The 25,890-nt window shown below is 39.4% G+C and overlaps 1 long non-coding RNA gene across 1 annotated transcript in view; it reads right to left on the bottom strand.

Moving 5' to 3' along the window:
- Window positions 1-7,183: 7,183 nt before the first annotated feature.
- LOC117877702 overlaps window positions 7,184-25,890 on the bottom strand; it is a 48,678-nt gene continuing 29,971 nt past the window's right edge. The window contains exons 6-7 of the long non-coding RNA XR_004645793.1: window positions 8,451-8,577; window positions 7,184-7,344 (exon numbers count right to left, since the gene is read on the bottom strand). This is a non-coding gene — a long non-coding RNA (uncharacterized LOC117877702). The remainder of the gene's footprint in view (window positions 7,345-8,450; window positions 8,578-25,890) is intronic.

The raw sequence follows: 25,890 nt of genomic DNA, 5'->3' as shown, positions 1-25,890 counted from the left end.
AGATAATACTTAGTCCTGCCATGAGTGCAGAGGACTGGACTAGATGATCTCTTGAGCTCCCTTTCAGTTCTATGATTATATGTAAGGAAAGGAATTAAGGGGGAAGGAAGGGAAGCTTGTACGCAGATACTCACTGTTTACTATTTAAGACAAAACCAAACCATGTAACTTGCTGCCCTTCGCTAAAGACTATGTAGAAAAAGTGCCAAAGACATTTATGAACTACTTTCTGATGTATATCAGGCATGTAACTGGATAGTAAGCAGTCTATTTATATTTGTACCACTATCATATTACCTGTAAGAAATTAACTTTTAAAACTGTGTGCCTCGTATCTTATATAGATCTCAACTTTAAAGGATGTTCTAGTTACCTCTTCTTTTGACCTGCAATTAAAATGTATTACCAAAAATACCACTAACTATTTCTCTTGTGACTTCCTGTCCTAGAGAGGCAGCTATAGAAGAAATAAGAAAACTCATGTTTTTTTTTTTAATCTGAATTGGATACGTCCTGCACTGATTTAAAGGACTGACTAGGGAAGATGATGTACTGGGCAAGGCTTAATGAATTCAGCTCTGCAGCTGTTCTAATGCCAGTGGGGAGCTAGCTAAGTGAATTATTACCTATTGCACTATTTCCTTCTGTCTTAAATCATTATCCATCTAGCTCTAGTTACTTACGTACAGTAGTAAAGCAAGACACACCCAACTTATACAGCCCTATGTACAGACATCAATACATCAGATAAATTATTTGTCATTTTTCTACAGAAGTTATTCTCACAATTCCCAATCAAGTTGTGACAGTTTTAAGGGCACCTAGGACTGAGAGTCATCCTTTTAAATCCTGCCTCCAGTGAGAGGGAGCCTTTCTTGTGGTTGGTCAGTATCAGGTCCCTGATCCCACCAACCTTTCAGCCATTCAAGCACTGTCCTCTGGGCTATTCCAGCCCTGTCCTTGCCTTGCAGGTTAACAATAGGCGCACCCCAGCCCCCAAGTCCCTTTGAAGCATTCCCTTGTGATATCTAGCCCCTGCCACTGGCTACTGACAGAAATACCAATTCTTCTGCACCCAAAGGTGCAGTGTATCTCAGTTTACCAGTTCTACATCAAACTACCACTCCTGTAAACTACACAGCACTTGTGAGCATTTATAATAAAAGAAAGGTAGGTTTATTTTTGAAAGAATAAATATTTAACTAAAAGTGAGAGAAACAACTGGTTTCAACACAAAACAAAATCATAAAACACAAACCTGGGTCTATACTTATCAACAGTTATCTTTTCTATCTCATAAAGTAAGTTTCCCCCCAGAGTTTAGTCTGTTGCAGAGTTGGCTGGCTTCATAGGAACCAGGACCCAAATTCATGAAAGCACTCCTCACCTTAAGAGGTTTCCAGCATGCCTTTCCTTACACTATGTTATACTGAAACATTCTTCTATCTTTATTCATAGCCAGGGTGATCTTCTGCCTGCTATAATGTTCCTTTTCACCTCCAAGTGGGTTTTGATTGTTTGCAATGGTCTTTGATTGTTTTCCATTTCTGGGATGTGGTAAGGGTAGACAATACAACCTCGCATTACCTCTCAGGCTGGCTAGGGAAGGGTGAGGACTCCCCCTTGCTTGAATCTGTCATCACCAAGACACATTACCTCCCTGGTGACTAATTTCTACTCCAGATCCATAAAGCATACTTTCAATATAAATTACATTATTCCTGAAATTAACTGAACATGCATCTCTCGGTGATTATGAATCTTCACAAGTTACGAGCTTTCTGTAGTTATCTTACATGGATAAATGTACTGCAAGAAATGGGTTTGGTTTAGTGAGTTCGTCAGGTCTGAGGTAAGAGTTATTTGCAAAGAACAGCGGACTCTTTGCCAAGGGGGGAAGGGGTCTATGTCACAGCTGAAACAAATAGGTTATTAACTATCAGTTTACAGCCAACTGAGCAGTATTAAATAGATAATACAAATGGCTAAAATAGCTGTTTATTTCTATATGCAGTGCAAAAATAACTTATGGCTAACATTTTTTTAATTTGGTGTCTGAAGCGAGGCTCCTAAATTGCTATATAGGCACCTAACTAGAAACAACCTGATTTTTGAAATGTACTGAATAGCTCCCAGTAACTACAAAGACTGCATTGATTTTAATGAGTTGGATCATGCCCTATTATTTTAATTATATATTTACATGGTATGGTTCAGCCCTGCATAACATACAAAATGTAGCAGTATGGGGATCTGTTCTTATATACAGCAGGGTTCATTAAAACAGATATTCTAATGCTGGCAGGTGTTAATGTCTGGCTGACATCAATCACAGACCTGGTTAAAGCTGGTGGCTGTGCAAACCACCTTTCTTTTAGTCTAAATGGAAGGAGCAATTAAGTCCTTTTACGGGAATAGCTAAAAACTATTGAAGCTACCACCCTAGGCAATTGGTCCCATGGCAAAGCCTAAGCAGTGTTAAGCTATGTGGTCTGAAGGGTTTCCTGAGCACTAGTTACAAAAGCAGGGGCTAGGGCAGGGCCGTCCCCAGCCCCCAGCGCGGCAGGGGAGGGCGGCCGGAGCCCCGGGGGGAGGGCAGTGAGCCCCGGCTGGGGCTCCGCTCTCCCCGGCGGCCAGAGCACCGGGGGGAGGGTGGTGAGCCCCTGCCGGGGCTCCACTCTCCCCGGCGGCGAGCCCCAGCCGGGGCTCCGCTCTCCCCAGCGGCCAGAGAGCCGGTGGGAGGGCAGCGAGCCCCAGCCAGGGCTCCGCTTTCCCCGGCAGCCAGAGCGCCGGGGGGAGGGCGGCAAGCCCCAGACGGGGCTCCACTCTTCCCAGCGGCCAGAGCGCTGGGGGGAGGGCAGCGAGTCCCGGTCGGGGCTCCGCTGTCCCCGGCGGCCAGAGCGCCAGGGGAAGGGCAGCGAGTCCCGGTCAGGGCTCCGCTGTCCCCGGTGGCCAGAGCGCCGGGGGGAGGGTGGCGAGTCCCGGTTGGGGCTCCGCTGTCCCCGGCAGCCAGAGCGCCAGGGGGAGGGCAGCGAGCCCGCCGCGGCTCCACTGTCCCCGGCGGCCAGAGCGCCGGGGGGAGGGCGGCGAGCCCCGGCCGTGGCCCTGCTCTCCCTGGCGGCCGGAGCCGGAGCACCGCGCCGCCCCCCTCCAGGTGCCGCCCCAAGCACAAGCTTGGTGGGCTCGTGCCTGGAGCCGGCCCTGGGCTAGGGAATTGTTTGGCAAACTGTGGATGTGAGAGGGGAGAAAGCCATCAGACAGGGAGAGAAGTAGTAATGAGTGTAGTCCTGAGAGGGAGGAGAGAGACAGAGCTCCTTTGGTCACAGGCCTGGCTGGAAAGGCAGCCTTGGAAATTGTGAGCAAGGAAACTGCCTACTGTGTTCAGGGAAACAGGACTTTGCATACATTCTTTATAAATAAGCAGGACTGCACCAAAGAATATACCTGATTTGTATCATCCATTTCTCCTTCCAGTGGAAGCAACCCAGCTAAGCCCTGAATACTGACTAATACAAATATAGGGCAAAAAGGCAATGATATTTACTACACGCCAGTATTTGTTGTAATTTGTAGACTTTTAATGGGACATATCACCATAAATTTAATTATTGTAGAGGGTAAATGTCCAGTGTCTAATGGCATTTATTAGATTCTACAATTTATTTTAGTTCTAATTTATTTACTGATGCATAGACTTTTCTGTTACTCTAATTACCATAGAATCTGAGAGCTTCACAAACTGTGAATTTATCCTCTATGAGACAGGGAGGTATTATTATTACCTACAGTTCACAGATGGGGAACTGAAGCACAGCAAGGTTAAATGATTTTAGCATCTCAAAAATAACCTGAAAGGAAATTAACAGACAGAAGCCCCAATTCTACAACATTTTACTCATAGCCAGTAGCACCTATTCATGTAAGCTGTCCCATTGGCAACCATGATGTTTAAAATCATGATTTGTTTATAGTCACACTCAGGAATTCTTCAATTATACAGAAAAAATGTAGATTCTAAATTATATCCATGGCTTAGGTCTAAGAGAATTGTTATGCTGCTATTAATGATATCTGACAGGTGTTATAATATGTTACAAAAGTGGCAGACACCCAGTGTTGTACAGAGGATCCACATAGAAATATTCAGGGCAGCCACTTAGTAGCCAAGTCAAAAAGTTTCAAATGTGTCAATTCAAAATAAAACTATTGATAACACAGCAACATCACTATACAACTTGTTTAAACACAAGAGAAATGGAAAAGTTACTTTCATATGTTTAAAACTGTATATTTTGTCAATAGACTATGCCTTCTCTTAACATATTAATCACACCTTTACTTTCTTAGGGTGTGTACACCATATGCTCCAGGAGTCAGATTCAGGAAGTTAAACTTGCCTTTAGATGCCAGGTGTCTAACTATAACATAACTTTCTTTCACTGTACAGAAAATAGAGGAAAATCTTTGGATTCAACCTATGAGCATTGCAGTGTGGAGCAGAAAAGATGCAAATCCATCACTGACCTACTTCATCTTTGCAAATGTTTGTAGAAGTTGATCATAAAATTATAATATTCTGAAAAGCAGTAATAGATGGGAACTCTCTGTATGAGCTATCAAAACCAGGGGCGGCTCTATGTTTTTTGCTGCCCCAAGCACGGCAGTCAGATGGGCTTCAGTGGCATGCCTACGGGCAGTCCACAGGCACACGGATTCGGCGGCGTTTCTGCGGGTCATCTGCCGGTCCCGCCGCCGAATCCGTGGGACCAGCAGCCAACTTCCCGCAGGCTGCGCTGGTGCCTGGAGCCGCCCCTGATCAAAACCTTGTGTAATAGCAGCTATATCCATGTAATCTTTGTTTCCATGAATAGTTATATCTATTTTTGGATACAAAATCACAAATAAAATGTGCAATAAGTTCAGAATATTTTTTGCCATTCACAACTGCAAGCTATGTCATGATCATACTTTATAGTGCCTATATTTGTCTGTTATGCTGATTCTTCAGGATCTAATACACATCTAGAAATAAAGGATTATATTAATCCTTACTTAATCAGATTACACATGCTATTTTTCAGGTTTTTGTATTTATCTACTATCCAGAACTTTTCTGTATGTAACTATATAAATATATATATACAAAATCTTTTGATTTTTTCCCCTCAAGTAGACTTTGCTGTTTGGAAGTCCAGCATGATTAAAATTAATTGTTTATAGAAAAAAAACCACAATTAGGTAAGATAGAGTGGAAGAAACTACCTCCACTGTTATAGTAGTTTCCATTTATTTTTATAGGTGTGGAAAATATATTATATATGGTACACAAGCTGGTGAATTTTCATATTAATGACAAGGATTCCAATTACATTTAGACTTTACTGAAACTCTAGACAAAAAGTGTTTTATCCTGGACAAGCAGATCAGAGGAAATCTGAGTCCGCTCCAATATGGCAGATGGGAATTTGCTGAACAGAACCTGAACATGACCGATTCAGATCTGCAGGCTTCCTATTTGTCATGATGTTGAACACTCATCCTGTTAGGGTGCAAATGTCATGTTGTTGAACACTATGTTGTATGAATTGATGCCTAGAATTCATAGATGGTAGCTGCTTCCCTGTGAAACCCCAGAAAGCCGGAAGCCCTACAAAACACCGGTTCATGTGGAATTGTTGAATGGTGTTTAAATCATATGTGTAAACACAATCATGTCAATTTTAGGAATGCTAGTAACCAAACCTCTAGAGCTTTCAATCCCTTTTTCCTCATCACCATTAGTAAAAGAGGTGTGCAGTCTGCACCTGTCAAGGAGGAGCAGTGTATGCTCAGTGCCAGCCCCTACAGAGCAAACAACAAATAAAAGAGTTAAAGCCAATGGCAGTAACCATTCAACTTTTCAAGAGCACATTTTAGGGCCACAGCAGTCTGTTAGCATGCATTTGAATAGCTCTGAGTTTAATTTAATAGAGTGCCTTCTTTTAGTAATTATTATATTTTAAACCAGTAAGCTTCTGCAGTCCTTATGCCCCATGGGTAAACTTTTGTTTTAAAGATGGAAATAAAGTCTGTATCTCTATACCAGCTGGATACTATTCTGTATTAATTGACTCTGCAAAGTCCAGCTATAGGTACATCATATGTATCATTCTGAAAAATAGCTTTTGAAAACACATCATCTTCCCCCTGCAACTAGGGTGACCAGACAGCAAGTGTGAAAAATTGGGACAGCGGGTGGGGGGTAATAGGCACCTATAGAAGACAAAGACCCAAATATCAGGACTGCCCCTATAAAATCGGGACATCTGGTCACCCTACCTGCAACTATTAGATCCTGTGGGTCTCCAGAATTTTGCTGTATCTGTGTGTTTAAATGGGTGATTGCAGTCAGAACTCTATTTGAGTATCTTCTGCTGCACTTCCATTCTCCACTAAGCTCTCCAGATCCAAATTTCATATTCCTTTTTGCTGAGAGGCATGTCAAAGTGGATAGAATTAGCCACAAACATTCATTCTACAGCTGATTAGAGGAAGCACTGTTTGCATCCTACATGAGTTATGTTTAGGCTATGGTTCAGATTTGATGGAGTCAAAATTTCACAATTTGTTCTTAAGAGATTTTAGCTCCGAATAGTGAAATATCATTAGTGCATCTGTTTTTTATAGGTTTTATAAGGTTGGTTGAAATTTCCCCAATGGTTTAACAAGCTCTTAATCAGAATTGGAAAATATTCCTTTCACTCCCTTTCTATGTTTGGGCCTGACCTGTAACTTCAGAAATAGGATTACAAATACTAGAAATACATACATGAAATCTGGAGTAAAATTTCTTAGCATTTCTTTGCATTATCTAAAGTAGCCTGTTGTACTTATTTTGATGGAGAAAATGGGCCCAGGGAGTCAAACGTGTTAACATAATCCTAAAATTGTCCAATATTAAATAGTTTTAAGCAAGGTTCAGAATACAGAGACCCCATCCTGCTTAATACCATGGCAAACACACTATTAAAAATCCTTTAAAACATTTTATCATTATCATCATCTTGTTACCATTACGGCTCTGGTGTTTAGGACAGTTACAAAGCTCACCACTCCTGTCTGTTTCTGGCATTTTATTATAGTTACAGAAAAAGGAAAAAAAGCTAAAACATTTTAAATGTAAAGTATTAAATAAGGCTTTAATTATAACAATATGTCTTGCTCCCTTCAACTGGAGAGAGTTTTAAGAAAGTGCCCCCTCATCTGACAGTCTCTTGGATTAGAATATCTGTCCTTTTGGAAAAAAAGAGAAGTTAGTTGAGATGTGCAGGAGATGCTGCTGCTGTTAAAGTCTGATCCTGTTTCCTAGAAGACAAAACAAGACACACACAAAAGCAAGGGGAAAGAAAAAGAACAGCAAAAATAGAAAATGCCTTTTCTGTCACTGGTGTTGATGTTCACTTGTAACCCCACTGCTTTAGAAACACAGGCATGGTACATGGTCTTGTGAGCCATTCCAACACCTGGAAAACTTGTACCACCAGCAGGCTATATAGAGAATTGTTTTTACTTGCGTCTTTCTGGTCATAAACTTTCTGGATAATTTTGTAAAATACAGTCTTGACCATTTAAGCCAGACTCTTATTAGACAGAAGGCAAAAGGAGAGAGAAAAAGTAACTTGGGGAAGGAAAAGGACACAGTAGATGTGTGGGTAGGGGAGGTAAATGACAAAGTTTCACATCCCAGATGATGGTTGGAATTTAGCAAAGCCATTGGACTTGGCGATATCATCTAGGTCCTACCCTCTGGCCCTGTCTGGTCTGGACATCTCTTAGGATCAAAACAAAGAAGGCCCAATAGCGTCACGGTAGATTCCAGGAGACGGGGGGAGGGGTTGCAGTCATGATTGTAAAGCTTGCTGCTTCCCTCTCTTAAACTGTTGCAATTGCTTCTTTTGGGTTTTGAAAACCCAAAATGGAAGTGATGGGTGGAATAGCCCATCCCTCTTTATTTTGTTCACTACCTAATTTCCAACATTCCGATTTTGGTTCATTGATTTCTGGTCTCACACTTTTCTTGTTTACCAAGCGTGATCTTAACACAGTCCTTGAATTATATCAGTAGGCCTTTTTGTTTGTACTAATTCAGTCTGTCTCCCTTTTCCATATCCCCCGCACCCGTCAAAATTTATCATTATATGTCATTGTGACATTTAATGAACTTTCACTTCTCACAGCTAAACTCACAGTTAGGGTAAAATTGTAGACCCAAATTATTACAACATGCTCTTAGTCAGAATAGCATGTTCTTTTGGTTCCTCTTTCACATGTAGTTAGCCAAGAACCTTCTGGCTAAATGTGACTTTTAAATAAATATATATAGAGAGAGACCAATTAAACATAAGATCCAAATATAGTACATCAACTTCCCTACTGATATAATAAAAGAGAAGCCAGTAGCCTTTACTCACCTTCGATTCTTGCCATGTTCAACCCTGTTCAGGCCTACTGCTGCCTTCATACACCCGGAACACCCTGACTGCATTGGAGGAGTCATAAAAGGTCATCTCTCTGAAGAGTGTTCTGAGTAGAGGTGGACTGTAAACCAACAGGCCAACATAGAGCATTAAAAATAGTTCAACAGCTTACAGGATTTCAATCTTTTTCTTCAAGGATGGATTTATTTCTCAAAACTAAAACAGTCCAACATAAATCAAACACATAAACCAGCTCTTGCTGCTTGGACAATTTCAAGGTCCTTTTCCCCTGAGCCAGGACCTCCTTAGAGGTGTCACTCCTCCAATTGGGCTGCTTATTGGCCTCTTATCTAAGGATTAAATGACCAGCAGGCTATCACCTACTAGACAGAATATTAGTCACAAGTGGGGGATAAGTCCATCTCTACCTTAAAGGCTATTCCCGCTGTGACAATCACTATGGAAATGGTGGGCAACCTGCAGCCCTTCAGGGTAATCTGCTGGCAGGGCATGAGATACTGTTTACATTGACTGTCCACAGGTATTGTTATGCTCATACAAATTACACGGGATCTTAATAGAGGAAGGTAAATACACAGCATTTATTGAGAATACCACAGTTAGCATATACTTTTTAGATAGACACACACACACACACACACACACACACATACATATATACACAGTCCTGCCAGTGATGTTAATAGTTACCAGTCTGTTGTAGCTCGAGTCAATCTAATGGCCAGTTAGATTGAGCATGAGTGTGGAGCTGGGTTCTGTCGGTTGCGATCCGATGCTCTGAGGCTTTGCAGGACTGAACCCAGAGTTCCATGGCAAAACACCCCAGCTTTATAGTTGTAAATTCCCATTTGAGTCCATGCATTTTGCAATGTCATCCTGTAATCATTAGTCCTTACGTGGTGTTATCATTTGATGGTTATTGTCGGGCTTCCCATCGTTATCTCTTATTTGTTGCCTCGCCTTCAGAGGTGCCTGCCTCACCTCTGAGGTCGTCAATGCTGCTAACATGTTTAACATGTTAACATGTTTAACATTGGATACAATGGATGTTTTCTGATTGTCTCCTGGTCTTTCCAAGTCTCTCACTTCTTCTTGACCATCTGGATATTTGTGATGGCATTCATACCTTATTTTTTCCTGATGCATGCATTCCTCATTCACACAAACAATCTCTTACAGAAACCTTCAAAGGTATACAGACAGCAGTATTGTATATTCAGCAGAATGCATTGTAAATCAAGCCTTGCTAAATCTTATAATAAAACAATTCACATTGGGACTTCAGGCCCTCAACATTCCTCTAATCTTCTTACCATAGATACAATAGAGAATCCTGTCTCTTACTTCCTAATTTGTAATACATATAGGAAACCATAGTAGCTTTATAACTTATTCTAAAACAAAAGGGTGACCATAATCACTCATAAGGATTGTTCTGGTCTGTCATTCCTTTCTGCTTTTCAAAAGGGGTGGCTGACAGGATGAAATCAAATCACACATTAATTCTCATAGTACATTATAAAATCCAGCTCCTACAGCATGGCCACCTGCAGCTCCCAGTGACTGTGGTTCACCGTTCTCGGTCACTGGGAGCTGCGGGCAGCTGTGCCTGTGGACGGTCAATGTAAGCACTGTCTTGTGGCCCGCCAGCGGATTACCCTGATGGGCCGCAGGTTGCCCACCACTTCACTATGGCCATGCCTCACATATGTGGAGGAGAAGGGGGTGAAGAATTCCACCTACATCCTGAAAAACCCATCAGAATGCATCAGTGCATGATGAAGGATATCAGCGTATAAATTTTAAAAAATAGACGTTATTCATATGGACTTCTTTTCAGCTAAAAAATGTAAGCATGTCTATCATTTCCACATCTATCATTTAAAGTTAGAGTTAGTCCCATTTGATTCGATGCTATATAAATCAATGTCTCTAGTATGAAAGAAAGGAGCAGTTTAAGTTCATTTGTTATGATTTTAATATAAATATGTACTCAATGTTGCCAAAAAAGTGTTTCCAATGGACTTAGAAATATGCTAAATTGCAGCCATAAAAAACAGGATATTAAGACAGTTGCTGATAATTTTGTTTCCTCTGAAACAAATAAAAATGGAAATTTATCTTGGCCTCTCATATGGTACTGACCATATGTTTCAAATCACACTTTGTTATCACTGCTAGAAGCACATATGAAATCACTAATATGTACAACAGATTTTTGTCAGCTATGTTCCAGAACTAAAGGTTATACTGCTTGAGCCAATAGCTTCCTTTCCAACATCTTTTATTTAATGTAAACTGTTTGTTTTCTGAGCTAATCATTGTTAGAAAGCCATTACAGTAAACAAATATCTCTATATTAATAGGATCCTTAAAAATATATATGATTTCTGGGTGAAGATAAACTCATTTTCAGTTCGGCTCATGTGGAAAGCAAAGCAAGGACAGATGTGAAATGAACATATGCAATCTTAATATTATGATGTATACATATTATAGAGGCATCTTGAAGTCCCTATGAGGATTAGGAGCCATTATGCTGGGCACTCTTTATTTTACAATCCCAGCAACACTCCCAGTTGAAGTATACAATCACAATAATGTCTACTTCCAAAATACTGATATTTATCAGTTTGTTTATATACACATGCACATCATACACATTACAAAACAAAAACATACACATTAATTAGAAATGTGTATATAAGGCCCTGAGAGAGGGCTATGTTTTGCCTTGTTGGCAGTCAGCACTAAGAAGTCCATTTTGATTGCACAAGATGTGTGTATCTTCCATCCACTCACAGGGCCTAGACCAAACTTGTAGTGTAACTCCAAAGTCAAGAAAGTTACAAGGGGATTGTTTGGTATAAATGATCATATAAGCTATACATCGTTCAGATGCTGAAGTGGAGCATTAAAGTAGTGTATCATGAATGCACCATTTTGGTATTTAGTGGATATGCAAAATGAATGTAACTTTTCCATGTCCTGTGCTCCATCTCATACCTTTCTGTTTGTTGGTTTTTCCCATCCAACCTTCCACTGTGTAAGTAACTCACTCTGAATACCTGTTCAATGCCATTTCACTCAGCTTCACTCCTTTCAAAGTAGCTGCTGTCCCAATTTTGGAAAAAAATTCTCAAGTTGCATTTTAAGCATTATTAATACAGTTTACAACTACTATGATGCTTCTAACAATTTCATCTCTACCTGAGGAGTTGTCCATTTTACATAAATGGAGTGGGTTCCCTTTTCTTGTAAAATTGTATCATTTTATAAAGTAGGGCCCAATTCTCCAACTTGCTCTGAGCAGTTGGACCTCTGCACCTGGGTCAAGTCCTATTGACATGAACACACATAAAACAAGTCATGAGATCAGGGTGTAAAGCAGCATGATATTTTTCCATTCAGTGTGTCAGCAAAACTTACTGAATAGAATTAAAAGTTGGGATAGGGAGGCTAATTAATAGAGCAGTACTGGATCTACGATTTTAGAAAGGCTGGGAAGGATGTTTCAGGGATTGTGACTATATATATGGCATGGGATGTCTCAGACAAGAAATGACTCCATGTTATTTGTTTGCTTTCACATTTGCAGAGTAATAAAACAAATAAAACTAAAAACTATATCCTGCAAAAACACCTGGGAGTAGTTCTGGTGTGTTCTGATATGCAACATTTAATTTGGTTTCTCTGTACTGCATCTTTACATTTCTAAAAACTCTGACTGCCAGGGCAGTTGCCATTTGGGGGGCAGAGATGACACAGAATGGTGTTAGGGGAAAACACTTTTCTCATTGACACTTTATTCTTTCTTATTGTGTTGTTTCCCTTAATCCAAAATGCGTCTCTCAGGAAAGCCATATGGTTGTTCTCTGTATATTGAGAAACATGACAGGTGTAGTGAGGCAGCAACCAGTGAAATTATGTCTTTTCACAAGGATACTTGGTCACCTTCATCTGAACTTTACAAAGCATATGCCAAATTCCGATTTAAGTGTATGTATGTAGTCCAAAATATGTGTAACTTCATCTCTGGGCTTGATTCAGTAAATATTATCTGTATCATACAAAGATGTAAAAGCCAAGTAAGGTCACAGATACTGGCTTTGCAGCATAACAGAATATGCTAGCATCACATGCATTTGGATTTGGGGATTTTTTTTGTTTTGTTTTGTTTTTCATTTATATAATTATCAACCATCCAAAAGGGTCTCATGAATCCTTTCTTCAGTTCTAAAGATATAATTACGGGGAGGAATTTTCTCAAAGTCTTTTATTAAAAACAAATTGAAGCAAATGCAAGCTGTCCAATGACCAAGCAAACCCACAGAGCCACAAGTGTCTGAAACCTCATACTAATCCTCAGTGTCTCAAGAGTGCTAGGCAGAGCGCCAGCACAAGGATTCACTCTGTGTTGGAACTTTACCCAACTCTTTTTATATTTGGTTCCATCTCTTTCCAGTGATCCTATGGGCATTGATTTTAATGATAACACTTAGCCAACACACAAACTAAACAAAATTCCTTGTTTTAGGAAATCATTAAGTTCTAAGAACTTTGAGTTTTAATCCTGGCTCTGTCACTGATTTGACGTGTGACCTTGAGCAAGCCACGTGGTCTCTATTTTTCAACCATGGGTGACTAAAGAAAGCTAAACATAATCATCTACACAAAAGTGGCTTCAGGCAGAGATGTTGGCCATTGGGAGTTGTGAGTGCTCAGCACTTCTCAGGATCAGGCCTTTAATAAAATTTTAGCAAAAATCTTAGAAAAACTCATACTATTTCATCTTTGCTCTAAAGACTATTTGTATGCATACTTTATGTAGGGAATTTGAGCATGGATCAGAATAAAATTATTTTAAACCTTTGTTTTGTATACATAAACCCCCAAATAAAAGTGAATGCTGGCATCTTTGCTTTGTGAAAGACTGATTTATACTTTTTAGGTATTATAATATCAGAGGGTTTAAACTGAAATTAGAATTAAGTATTTCCAGCATTAAATGGAAGAAAATGCACAGTCTGAAACTGTCATCTCCTTCATGCCTTTAGCTCTGCTTAGCTTTTTCTGCATAATTTCTTTTGGGTACACAGATAGACACTGCTTTTGTATAAGCTACAAAGTCACAAAACTGGCCTTGCACTTCTTGACCTCAATAAAAATGTCAGCCATATCTGACATTGTAGTCAGATATATGAAACTTGCATGCAGCAATCAGGCAATGTTGCTTAATGCAAGGACTCTAGCAAGCATTTGAAAAATGCTTAGACTGGATCAAATCAGAGGACAGTCTTCTAGAATTGTAGTGTTGGCTGCAGCAACAGTCAGTGTTTGGGGGTTTTTTTTAAGAAAAAGTCACTTTACTCAATTATATAGATCTACCATTATAGTGTGCCCATTGATATATTAAATCATTTTTTGCAGCTTTCTGTCACAAGAAGAAATGTCAGTAAGGGCCAGATTTAAAAAAAAAAAAGTATATGGGAACCTAACTTCCATTTACATCAATGAGAATTAGGCACTTAAATAGTTTTAAAAATCTAGCCCTAAATTCCTGGCTTGTTTTTTCTTCCTCAAGCCTGGTAAAAAAGATCATTTATATAATTATGATGACACGGCCAGAGCATGACTCCAGTTCCACAATGACATTACATGATGCAGCATGTGTTGCAATGGGAACATTACATAACATTTCAAATCAAATTTAGACTATGCCATATTTGTGTTATGGGCCTGATTCTGCTTTCACTTGCATCAAAGTAAATCAAGAGTAACTCCACTCTAGTCAATGGAGTTACACCAGTGTAAAACCAATGTAAGAGAAGAATCAGTCCTTATGTGTCCAAACTCTTGTACAAACATTAATTAATCCCTGTAAGACAAGATGCTGGTAAGTATTATCCTCATTTTACAAATAAAATTAGATTCAGGAAGCTAAATTCAGATCTCATTTGCAATAGGTGCAACCCCTCAGTTAAGTACATACCCAACATCAGAGCAAAATTTGCCCCAGATTGTCCAAAGCAGTGTGTTTGTGTCACTATCACCAGAACTCAAAAGTTCCTGGCTACATAGTCATGTCTTGGTGTAGATGTATATTACTTTATCAGGAAAAAAGGGATTTAGAACTTGGGTGTCAGGGGTAACAACAGTTGAGTTTCTATAGATTCCTCATAAGTATCAAATACTCTGTATGGTATTAAACCACTGAACCATGTACTCCATATGGGCAGGGGGAAAAAAGATTGCTTCTTTTGAATTGGGCTATATGTTCTACATTTCTTCTTTTCTTGGACTACTGTTTAAAGCCATTGATGAAGGCACAGACAAACTCCTGAGCCTTCAGAAACTGCAGGCACTAAACATCACTCACAAAGAATTTGATCCTGCCCCCACTGAAGTAAATGGCAAAACTGTCAAGGACTTTAACAGACACAGGATCTGTCCATAAGCAAATAGTGTGAACCTTATCCATAATGGATACTGAACTAGTTAAGTAACAGAACTTTCAGAATATCTACTCCAATACTGTGTATTATTTCTTCATTTAGTAAGCATTGTCTGTCATAATGATTCATATATTATCAAAATGCATGTTTAGGGTAATTAAACCTCTGATAATTGAGTGGGCCACTAATGTGAAAGGCAGACTCCAAAAACATGTTTTTGCTAGAAATGAGATGGCATAGTTAGCTGATAGGATTACATGTAGATTTCTATAGTTTTGAATTTAACCTGTCTATTCTTGGGCTATCCATTTGTAAACAATAAATCTCTTTTTCAATTTATTGCATTAATGTTCATTGGAATATTTTGATTTTTTTAAATAGATGAAGAAAAATTACATGACTATGCTCCTTGAAAAGTTTTTATGATTATTATAATTATTATTTTGTCTCTTGGAAGTATTTTCTATCTCTTATAGGCCTATATGAGGCTGATATTTTATTGTTAATTATGGGTTATCACTACATGATAAAAACAGAAAAGGTACAACCTGATTGATAGTGCCTACCAAGGCTACCTCCCTTAGCTTCCTGGCTAAAGTACAAAATAAGTATCCTTCCCCATCTATATTCTATTGGTGTATCCCATACTTGTAAACAAGGAGCATAGGGAGATAAGGTCTCTCCCTATTGATTGTTTTTCTTCTTTCATAACAAAGAAAAAAATGAGAACTCAAGTCACCTCATTAGACAGCTATTGTAAAATTAGGCTTGAACTGTCACCTACTGCAAAAATGTTAATTGCTCCTGGCACATGTTCTAGGAACAGCAATTGGAATCTTGCCTGTAGCAGGGGTCAGCCACCTCCCATGTGTCCCCCTGATGGCCAGGGATGCCTCTACAGTGCCTTGCTAACAATTTCTTTCCTCTTCAGGGCCTTCCCATTACATTCCCACCAAGCAAACAGTTTCACAGGCCTTTCTGGCCAGGCTTTTATTCCTTTTTTCATTTTCCCAATGCAACAAACCAAAACTGAAAACAAAAACCCAACAATTAACCTGCTGGTCTCGAGCAATTAGGGACATCCCTTCCCCAGCTTACTGCCAGACCTATGGCGACCTCAACAATTTTTACAACCCAACCCCACCCCTTCAGCTTCCTGATGTTCTTCTAGTGAAATCACCTGATCTAATCCAGGTGTGGTTTCTTCGTAATCAGGAGTACCTAGCCCTAGGCCCTCCAGCTCTTAAGTGCAAGACATCCTGTAATATTAGCCTTTTTCTGAGCTTTGTTGCATCTTGAAAATAAGGGACTAATAACACTGGTTAGAGCTGAGGGACTGGCTCATACCACTTTTCTATACTGCTCTAGCAGTGCCCCTTTGTCTGACCTGTGACATCATTATGACTTTGTTCATTAGTTTCTAAAAATGTCCCCATCAGAACTGTCTCCAGACACGTGCATATTTTAACAAAAACACCAGAAAACTAACTAGCGTTAAAGGTAAAGAGACAACACACAAAAAAATCTAAAATTAAACAAAAATATATATTTTCCATCCCTTTGGGCAAAAACCTGAGAAAACGAGTGTATTTTACATTGTATCATCAGATTTGGGCTTTATCAGACCAATGGAGGACACAAATTCCACAGTTTAGGCCCTGATCCTGCAAAGCATTTAGCATATACTTAACTTCAAGTAAGTGAGTCCAAATGACTCTGTGCTTGATTCTACACTATTGAAATGAATTTGAGTTTTGCCAGACCTAGACTATGTCTACACTATAGACTTCTGCCTGTGTAGCTATATTAGTCAGGGATATGAAGAGGTGTGATCTCTGACGGGCAGAATTCGCTAGTGTAGATGCAGCAATATCAGCAAAACTGAGCTTTTACCATTATAGCTTGTTTCACTCTTGTTTTACGATATTGATACCGAGCACAGCTTTGTCAGAGTAGCTGCGTCTATATCAGGAACACTTTGCCGGTATACTATACCAGTATTCCTATACTGGTAAAGTGCTCCTATTGTAGACATAGCCACAGAATCAAACTCTTTGTAGGATACATCTTCATTGGGAAATACTGTGTGTTCTCAACTCATGTTAGGTAGCATGTGGTAAAATCTTAGTGAAGACAAGGCAGTTTCTAGTTTTTCACGTTAGCAGCTCAAGGTAAAGAGGATGGAGGAGTCTAGGATTTACTCAACCTGCTAATTCACGTTAAACCTACAAATTGCCTTGTATTCACAAGGATTTTACCTTGTGTTAGTTACTACATTAGCTATCATGAGTTAAGAACACACCTTTCTTCCCTAGTGAAGACAAGGTTTACAAGACTATTCGCGTGTTTAAAATTAAGTACATGCTTAAATTCTTTTCTGGATTGTGGCCTATACTAGGATTCTCCACTGAAAATATTCAAATCTAGTGACTGTTATGCTGTATATCAGTTGATCTATGTAGTCTCAGCCTTACACAGAAAAGGAAAATTTCTCATATTGTTAAGACTAGAGCTAGGTGGGAAACGTTTTCCCATTACGTGAATATTTTTGAGAGCTTAAGATTTTTTTCCCATCTCAAGTGAGCACAAAAAGTCAAAAACTTGAAAAAGATTCATGAACCAAAGAGCCAAAAAGGTTTTCATTTGGAATCAGTTGAAATATTTCATTTTGATAATTTTGAAGTATTTTATTTCAGTGTTGACCTTTGTTGTATGTATAGCTATATACATCCGAAGAAGTGGGCTGTAGCCCACGAAAGCTTATGCTCTAATAAATTTGTTAGTCTCTAAGGTGCCACAAGTACTCCTGTTCTTTTTTTAGGTGAGGTCAGTACTGTGTCTTCACCTTGGGATAGCTCATGCATGCTGGTTACCCTTAAGGGGAAAAAAAACACTATTCTGAGCAATGAAGACAAGTCCAAAGTTTAAGTGATTTCATTTTGTGGGTAAATGGTTGCTTTGAGTCATGGTCATAGCTGTAACAAGTCTGTCCTCTGTTCAGGTTCACATAAGCCGTCTGCAGTCAGCATTAGAAATCATATTATTTAGCAGATGCAAGCAAACAAGTTCTCTTTTCCCTAACAACATAAGCCAGCGATTGAACCAAGCTAAATTATATGTTGCCTACAGACAGTAAGTTCTTTCTAGGTCATGACTTTAAGTTCACTCTGATTAGGCAAGATGAAAGCAGCACTGTGCCTTGTCCTGACTGTACCACACATGTTTTGTGGCTCCTGGAGGGAGGAAGCAATGTCAGCACAAACACAAAAGAAATAATTGTACAGAAAATGTCACATGCTAACTAGTCAATATTTATTAAATGGTCTGGAGGGTTGTTTGTTTTGTTTTGTTGTTTTTTATAAGTCTAAGCAGCACGGTTCTGTGGCTTAGTGTGTCCACCCTGTTTCCAAATAATGTGTCTCCTAAATTCATGTTCATATCTAGACAAGTATTTTTGCTTTGACATTTTTCTTCTTTGCATTCAATTGATTAGACAGTTGCATTGGCTGCTTGTGTACAGTGGGCCAAATTTGGTTCTCAATTACATTGGTGTTAATTTCAATAGAATTGGTCCAGATTTACAAAAGTGTAACTGAATTTGTTTATATACACTAAGATGCTGATCCCGCAAAGAAACACGTGTGTAACTTTACTTACATGAGTAACCCCATTGAACGTTATGAGGCTATTTATCTGGGTGAAGTGACATGCATAAATGTTTGTAAGACTGGGGTCTAAGCTCTCACCTATACACAGGGACAGATTCTGCTCTCATCTAGACCAATGTAAATCAGTCATAATTTAGTTGAACTGTAGTGGCCAGATTCTCTGGTCTTCTAAGGCCACCCTGTGCCATGTAAGGGGAGGAAATAGGCATGCTGGGGGGAATTCCAGGGGCAGGGCAACAAGGAGTAGAAGGGGGGAGCCGATGGGAGCTATGTCCTGGTGGAGGATTGGAGCTTACAATAGTGGTGTAATATAAAGCTGTTTCTGTGCAGCTCTAACTTGTGACAAGGCTGGATGTCTCCGAACTGGTGGAACTGCAACTGGCTCCTGGCACCTCCCATCTCTAGTCTACCTAACCAGAGTTTCACTGCTATAAATGAGCTCAAACCTGCATAGTTTTCTCTTTTGATATGCTTGACACTTCCAATATTATTTGTTCTTTGCATTGCTTTTATTTCTTTTCTGGTTATATATTTTATTAATTTAATAAAATATTAATTTCACCTAAGTTGGATATTAATTGATCCTGAAAATACTATGAACTGCCCCCAGCTGACAAGTTTTATTTCACTTCCTTTTTCTGGAGATAACCTCTATTTTACATCCACTCAGGAAGCAAGCTGCTTCCTTGGCCTTATTGAGATTTGGAATCTTTCCATGCCAACATAATGCTTTATTTTCTAAAATTAAAATAGCTTTTGGCATTTTAGCATTCAAATCTTAGAAATTAGCTTTATTTTGCAGTTATGGAGAAACATATACAACTAGCTGGATTTTGAAATGCAACATATTTCATAAAGAACTATCATATCATAGGGCTGAATACACCTATAATTTTCTTCTTTTTCTTTTATTAAAATAATTCAGACAACTTTCCTGAAATGAGCTCATGAGACAAATGAGCTCATAAGGGTTAATATTTGTGCTGTGCTATCATTTTTTAATACTGCCACCATATTGTTAGACTAAGCAAAACCCATGACAACTTCCCTGCCCTGTGTCAAAGTAATTTATGGGATATAGTTATTTAAGGGGATTAAGAGGGCTTTTAGAATATTTGCTGTGAAGTCAGGAGGCTGATAACAGAGGCAAATAATAAAAGATCTGATCCAAACCCTTTCACATATACCATTAAAGAAGAAAAAAACAAGTCGAAAGACTAGTTCAACTACATTGACATATATCAGAGGGGTAGCCGTGTTAGTCTGAATCTGTAAAAAGTAACAGAGGGTCCTGTGGCACCTTTAAGACTTCTGTTAGTCTTAAAGGTGCCACAGGACCCTCTGTTACTTTTTACATGGACATATGACATTTATCAAAACATCCGTGTTAGAAAGAGCTTAGGCATTTCAAACAATAGATCCCCTCCTAATTTTCTGAAATGTGAATTTTACAGCTTGTTTAGTTACAGTTTTCATTACTTATTCATAATAGGGATGTTTTATTTATTCACTCAGATTTACTCTTCATAATTTAATAAAGTAGAACAGACAGAGATCTTAACTGCTGGTGAGAACTAAGGCCTCCATTCTATAATTTATTTCATGCAGAACCCTGGTGGCTTCAACAGGCTGCAAATGGGTTCAGGGGTCTGCCCACATGGAACAACATACCACATTAGAGCACAGTTGATTAACAGAACTGTTTTTAGCAAGTAACCCTTGTTTAATATGACACCTTGTTTAGTACCTAGGGTTGCCAACTTTGGTTGGACGAATTCCTGGAGATTTCATCACACGACATAATCTTAAATTAATTATTAATCTTTAATTCCTGGAGATTCCAGAACAAGCCTGGAGGGTTGGCAACTCTAACTCCTGTATATTGTAGATTTGGTTGGGGTTTTTTTTTGTGTGTGTGAATATTCATTTCTTTATTTGGCTGGGGGAGAGGGGGTGTTGTTTGTTTTGTATCTTGGCCATTTTACGTGTAAACACTTTGGATTTCTCGCATGTTTTCTGCGAGTTCTTTGCAAGAGTTACATTTATTTTATGTGTAATCATACTAGTAGCAATGTTCCTGAAACCATTATCAAAAGATGGGAAGTTATAAGGCTCACCAAAATTGGAACATTTCACCTCTGAAATACAGTGTACTCCACTTCCCAAAACTTCTCACTGTGACATTTAAGAGAAATCAATCAACCAGTGATGGTGAGGCAGATGGGGATAGAAGATAAATATTTATCTAATTGCAAAACTTGTATATCAGATACATGTGTGTGAATAAAATCTGTATATGTGCCTCACTGTTCTCTCACTTTCTACCCCACCCTTCATCTGTTGCTCATTTTTTTAGATTTCAAGCTCTTCAGAGAGACTCTAAGTTTACCTATTTGTATATATAGCACCTAGCAAACAGGGTCCCTATTCTGATCAGGATCTCTGGGCATTACCACAATATAAATATTTAATAATAATAATGTATCAAGAACACCTGTATAAACAAGGCTTTGTACATGCCATAAGAACTGGGTCCCATTCTTTGCACAGCTGTTGATTTGCTACCTGACTTTGGTCAAGGTACAGCACCTCTCTATGCCTCAGTTTCTCTGATAAGTATAATGATATTTAGTCACGTTTGTAGAGTGCTTTGTAGATCTATGGAAAGCATTATATAAGTTTAACTGTTATAATACTGTTAATCAAGAAGTATTTGTCATAGTTCAGGGCAACTGTACCTGTATTCCCCTTCTGTGGTCCAGCAAAGGCACCCAGTCTAAGCTTCCTATTCCCCAGCTGCTGCTTCTCTTGGGAGGAAATATGCATCTCTCTTCTTTCTGACTTGGGTATTTCCAGGCTGCTCATTCCCCTGGCTAGACTAAGCAGGATTTTTTTGCCTTCTCTTCTAAGACTGTTAAGAGTGTAATTATACAGTTTAATATATAGAGATATACCTATCTCATAGAGCTGGAAGGGCCCCTGAAAGGTCATTGAATCCAGCCCCCACCAGCAGGACCAAGCACTGACCTTGCCCCAGATCCCCAAGTGCCCCCCCAAGGATTGAACTCACAACCCTGGCTTTAGCAGGCCAATGCTCAAACCACTGAGCTATCCCTCTCCTTAAGTTAAGTTACCACACAGTTCTTTCTAAACAAGGACATTTTATTCTTAAGGTAAATGCAATACAGAGAAAACATACTAAAAACCATAACTGAAGCTACATGCATGCCAGTATGCCTACTAGAAATCACTCCAACACTTTTTAATGGACTCTGGCAGGTGAACAGTTCTTCAAACCCCAGCCAGGGGGTTTCCTAGAGTATCATTACATACATCCAGCTCACAATAGGAACACAGCCTTATGGGGCCTCAGTAAGACAAAGTCCTTCCAATCTTTCCCTAAGGATTGGGGTCCTCCATTTGCTGGATCAGAAAGAAGACCCTGAATCAGTTTACAACCAGGCTATTTAACCAAAAATCTTTTCATTGTCTGTTGGTCCCTGGAGAATCCAGCTTAAAGCAGTATATGTGAACCTCTCTAGGGGGTGGTGGTTCTCGGGAGGTGTTACAACTTGAATGACTTTGACTAATCACCCCCCACTCCTCTGAGTTCTTGGGAGAACTGTATTTACCTTTCCCATGGAAATTTATACAATCCCTGGTGCACAAGGATATACACACCATTCATTTAATATAATGGAGTCCAAACACATTAAATTTAATTCAATAAAGTTCAGCCAGGATATTACAGAAGATTGCCCTATTTGTCACAATATTACTGTAATACTGTTAATCAAGAAACTATTTATTTGGGATGTCTCCCAAGGGACAAATGTAAGATTAATAATACTTAATTGCAATGACTAGTATTTAATGGGATTGCCTACAGGTGATCTATTGCTTCATAAGTATTTCAGTCTTGTTCTGATTTTGTTTGTTTGCTCTACTCGCAGCTTTCAGTCCCTTCTCAGACATACTGTATGCTGAAAGAGCATGGATAGCTTCCGCACAGCCAATTAAATTCAGTAATACTTTGTTGACATGACAAACTATCCAAGGGAAGTTACTCTAGACACCTGGAGTCACTGGAGCTATATTGGACTTATACTGATGTGCTGTGATGATGAGCAAATTGGGTCCAAGGCTATAAAGTGCAAATGAAGTGAGTGTCTTAGCTCTGATATGTACATGCAAGAGGTTTAAATGGGGGAAATGTTAATTGGGTACACAAGTCAACATACAAATACACAAAGCAAAAGGTATTCTAAATCATATACTTTCCTGGGGCACAGCATCATTATCTAATAATGCAGTACTTACCACTTATACAGTAGTTTTCTTCCTTACATTTCTAAGTGCATTACAAGGTGGGTAAGCCTCATTGTTCTATTTCATTGATGCAGAAACTGAAGTTCAGAGGGGCTAAGTGATTTGCCCAAAGTCGCACAGCAAATCATTGTCAGAGATTTGAACAGAATACAAATTTCCCAACTCCCAGCCTATCCTCTTCTTTCTGAACCATGCTGTCTTCCTATACATACTTTGATGTTGGTGATTAGTGCACAATTGTTATATCCCAGTAGAAAAATGTGTACTTGTTTCTACATAGACATTCAAAGTGGCATTATCTATGGATAGGATTACGATCACATTTTGCAGGAATTATATATGTGGTGGCTAGGTGGGGAGGTATTCTATATAGGTGTATATATTTGGTGTCTTGATTGTTACACTACCCTTACGGGTCTCATGAGGCCCCAGTCCAACCTGTAGTTCCCTCATCACCTAGCCATGGCTGTGGAAGCAGAAAAGGAAATGTTAAGGAGTGAGAAGACGCAGTAACTATGTTTGATAACCAATTAGGTTAGGATGCTAGATATAAAGGGTGGCAGCCTGATAGGGGAGACACCAGACTCTAGTAAGGAGGAAATAGTCACTCATGCTTTATTTGTCTGTAGTTTGGTTACACTCGAAAAAGAGCAGGGCCTAAGGTTTGGTTTGAGGTGTAAAGCTCACATCACTGAGAAGGGATGTAACAGGTATGTTTTGCTTCTACTATACAAAAGTGAGAACACTGTTCAATCACTTTGGCTATATATTTCTCCACAGTAAGGGCACTGTTAAGGTAATTATAGATTCATAGATTCATAGATTATAGGACTGGAAGGGACCTCGAGAGGTCATCGAGTCCAGTCCCCTGCCCGCATGGCAGGACCAAATACTGTCTAGACCATCCCTGATAGACATTTATCTAACCTACTCTTAAATATCTCCAGAGACGGAGATTCCACAACCTCCGTAGGCAATTTGTTCCAGTGTTTAACCACCCTGACAGTTAGGAACTTTTTCCTAATGTCCAACCTAGACCTCCCTTGCTGCAGTTTAAACCCATTGCTTCTGGTTCTATCCTTAGAGGCTAAGGTGAACAAGTTTTCTCCCTCCTCCTTATGACACCCTTTTAGATACCTGAAAACTGCTATCATGTCCCCTCTCAGTCTTCTCTTTTCCAAACTAAACAAACCCAATTCTTTCAGCCTTCCTTCATAGGTCATGTTCTCAAGACCTTTAATCATTCTTGTTGCTCTTCTTTGGACCCTTTCCAATTTCTCCACATCTTTTTTAAAATGCGGCGCCCAGAACTGGACACAATACTCCAGCTGAGGCCTAACTAGAGCAGAGTAGAGCGGAAGAATGACTTCTCGAGTCTTGCTCACAACACACCTGTTAATACATCCCAGAATCATGTTTGCTTTTTTTGCAACAGCATCACACTGTTGACTCATATTTAGCTTGTGGTCCACTATAACCCCTAGATCCCTTTCTGCCGTACTCCTTCCTAGACAGTCTTTTCCCATTCTGTATGTGTGAAATTGATTTTTCCTTCCTAAGTGGAGCACTTTGCATTTGTCTTTGTTAAACTTCATCCTGTTTACCTCAGCCCATTTCTCCAATTTGTCCAGATCATTTTGAATTATGACCCTGTCCTCCAAAGTAGTTGCAATCCCTCCCAGTTTGGTATCATCCGCAAACTTAATAAGCGTACTTTCTATGCCAATATCTAAGTCGTTGATGAAGATATTGAACAGAGCCGGTCCCAAAACAGACCCCTGCGGTACCCCACTCGTTACGCCTTTCCAGCAGGATTGGGAACCATTAATAACAACTCTCTGAGTACGGTTATCCAGCCAGTTATGCACCCACCTTATAGTAGCCCCATCTAAATTGTATTTGCCTAGTTTATCGATAAGAATATCATGCGAGACCGTATCAAATGCCTTACTAAAGTCTAGGTATACCACATCCACCGCTTCACCCTTGTCCACAAGGCTCGTTATCCTATCAAAGAAAGCTATCAGATTGGTTTGACATGATTTGTTCTTCACAAATCCATGCTGGCTGTTCCCTATCACCTTACCACCTTCCAAGTGTTTGCAGATGATTTCCTTAATTACTTGCTCCATTATCTTCCCTGGCACAGAAGTTAAACTAACTGGTCTGTAGTTTCCTGGGTTGTTTTTATTTCCCTTTTTATAGATGGGCACTATATTTGCCCTTTTCCATGTGTCAGAATGAGTACATCTCTTCAAAAATACAAAAGAATAAAGTTCCTGTGCTACATATTAATGGTTGGATATGTCAGATTCTCCACAGTTTTGGGAGCCAGTAGAGATACTACAGTAGTTCTCTAATTTGGTTTGCAGTAATTTCCATAAGCCTCCATTTACAAAATGGAAACTAAGGTTTCTGTTACTTCATTCAGTGGTGACTGTGTGTGACCTTTCTCAGAAGGGCCATAGTTAACCTGAGGCATCTGTACAATCAATTAAAAACCAGTGCTGTGATTTCTTTAGCCAATTCAAGTCAATTAAATCTAGCCCTGCCTGTTCTCTGTGTAGTATAACACAATGACACATACATCAGCCATCATGAAATACAACCATATCTTGCCACCTGTGTCTGGAAGTATAAAGGAAGAATACAGTTACTGTATATTAACCCTGAGCACTAAAGATAAGTCTAGTCCTTTTCGTACCTGTCTTTTCTTTCTCACCCCACTTCTATCTTCACTTCTGATACTGCTACAACCAACAACAGAATGAGACTCCTGCAGTCTCCCAGCCAAACACCAGAATACTGACTGCTGGCCTTATCTCCCTGTATGAAGCCCCTTTACTCTCTGCATGAGCGCTCGTTTATCTATATATCTGTCTAGAGAATTAAACTGTACTCAAACTTTTGATGACTTTTCATAAGGCAAGATCAGTTACAGATCCAAATTAGAATGTACTG

The sequence above is a fragment of the Trachemys scripta genome, chromosome 5 (assembly GCF_013100865.1).
Source record: "Trachemys scripta elegans isolate TJP31775 chromosome 5, CAS_Tse_1.0, whole genome shotgun sequence".
Taxonomy (NCBI): Eukaryota; Metazoa; Chordata; order Testudines; family Emydidae; genus Trachemys; species Trachemys scripta.
Note: the sequence above shows the minus strand (reverse complement) of the source record. Positions and strands in the feature narration are given on the sequence as shown.